This window comes from Chanodichthys erythropterus, chromosome 3, assembly GCF_024489055.1.
Source record: "Chanodichthys erythropterus isolate Z2021 chromosome 3, ASM2448905v1, whole genome shotgun sequence".
NCBI lineage: Eukaryota > Metazoa > Chordata > Actinopteri > Cypriniformes > Xenocyprididae > Chanodichthys > Chanodichthys erythropterus.
This window is the reverse complement of record NC_090223.1, coordinates 56600425-56602334: the sequence shown is the minus strand read 5'-3', so window position 1 is coordinate 56602334 and position 1910 is coordinate 56600425. Positions and strand designations below refer to the sequence as shown.

General features: G+C 39.7%; 3 non-coding genes across 3 annotated transcripts; all 3 read right to left on the bottom strand.

The window, feature by feature from the left end:
* Positions 1-136: 136 nt before the first annotated feature.
* On the bottom strand, positions 137-255 carry LOC137018160 (5S ribosomal RNA). Its single transcript, XR_010894812.1, has one exon. It is a non-coding gene; the product is annotated as a 5S ribosomal RNA (ribosomal RNA).
* Positions 256-333: 78 nt separating this feature from the next.
* Positions 334-452, bottom strand: LOC137018111 (5S ribosomal RNA). Its single transcript, XR_010894765.1, has one exon. It is a non-coding gene; the product is annotated as a 5S ribosomal RNA (ribosomal RNA).
* Positions 453-537: 85 nt separating this feature from the next.
* LOC137018110 (5S ribosomal RNA) lies at positions 538-656 on the bottom strand. Its single transcript, XR_010894764.1, has one exon. It is a non-coding gene; the product is annotated as a 5S ribosomal RNA (ribosomal RNA).
* Between the last annotated feature and the right edge of the window lie 1254 nt (positions 657-1910).

The following is a 1910-nucleotide window of genomic DNA, read 5'->3' as shown; positions in this document are numbered from 1 at the left end:
GCTTCCGAGATCAGACGAGATCGGGCGTGCTCAGAGTGGTATGGCCGTAAGCGAAAACTGCTGCCAAGAGTGGGCTACTTAAGGTATTCAGACACTCTTTTTTTTTTTTTTTTTTTATTTTTGAAACAAAACATAAAGCTTACAGCACCTGTTATTCCCAGGCGGTCTCCCATCCAAGTACTAACCAGGCCCTACTCTGCTTAGCTTCCGAGATCAGACGAGATCGGGCGTGCTCAGAGTGGTATGGCCGTAAGCGAAAACTGCTGCCAAGAGTGGGCTACTTAAGGTATTCAGACACTCTTTTTTTTTTTTTTTTTTTGAAACAAAACATAAAGCTTACAGCACCTGGTATTCCCAGGCGGTCTCCCATCCAAGTACTAACCAGGCCCTACTCTGCTTAGCTTCCGAGATCAGACGAGATCGGGCGTGCTCAGAGTGGTATGGCCGTAAGCGAAAACTGCTGCCAAGAGTGGGCTACTTAAGGTATTCAGACACTCTTTTTTTTTTTTTTTTTTTTTTTTTTGAAACAAAACATAAAGCTTACAGCACCTGGTATTCCCAGGCGGTCTCCCATCCAAGTACTAACCAGGCCCTACTCTGCTTAGCTTCCGAGATCAGACGAGATCGGGCGTGCTCAGAGTGGTATGGCCGTAAGCGAAAACTGCTGCCAAGAGTGGGCTATTTAAGACATTCTTTATACTTTCAGAAAAACATAAAGCTTACAGCACCTGTGCCCGGTTGCATAAAGCACCTTAAGTTTTTCCCTTAAGTATGACACTTAAGGCGTGATTTCCCCTTAACTAAGGGAATGACTTAAGGGTGTTGCATATAATCTCTTAAACTGTTCTCTTAGGTAAGGGAAACCGTTAAGTGTTTAACGACAGCATCCCAGGTTTTGCCGTTAAAAAATTCTACTGTTGCCATGGACACGTTATTTGTTAATACGTATCGTGGTAAGTTTTCACAGAAAACAACATAATATGGATAAGGAAAACAAAAAAGAAAACCAAATATGAAAGAGACGAGAAACTCAAATTGATTGTTTACTCAAAATTGAGATTTCTGCCGTCATTCACTCACCCTGACACCCTCATGTCGTTCCAAACCCATAAGACTTTCATTCATCTTTGGATAACAAATAAAGATATTTTTAATATTCTCTCATCATTTATGTCCGTTTATTGAAAGACATCCATATGATTACGGCTGTGTCGGAAGCTCAAATGTGCGCGCAAGAACCAATGAGGTTTGTTTTTGCGTGTGATGCACGCACGTTTGCGCTTCCGTTGACCATATAAGATATGTTATAAGATATGTTATATTTCATCAATGTTTATGTGAATAAACCGCTAAAGTACAATTTGTCTATCATATAAAGCGGCCGATCGTGGCACGTTATACGACTTGGATTGATCCTGCTCACTCTGTGTAACACTTAAGGTGAAGTTTTACGAACCTTACGATATACTTAGGGAAATGAAGGTTAAGGGGCTTTATGCAACACTTACGCATTACTTAAGTGAAAAATATATACTTAAGGGAAATTCTTAAGGGTTTATGACGTTTCGCCTAAAGAAACCCTTAACACTCTGAGGTCTGACGGTATCGCCGGCGATACCACCGTGGTTTTTTTCTTATCAGTGTGAAAGAGACTCAAAATACTCCGTCAATGTTGCACATACAATTAAGAGTTATACACCATTTTAATCTGTGGAATATCTTCTTTCATTTGTGTACACTCAGAGTAAAAACAGAATTTTGTGCTTTTTGTAAAATAAAGAAAACTAACATGATGCGTGATTTCTCCTCTCCCTCTGAACGAACTCCAATCTGATAGTTCTCAGAAAATGAACTGTAACTTAGTGAATACTAATGACAAAAAAATTACACTTATGTCTAAAAAAACGTTA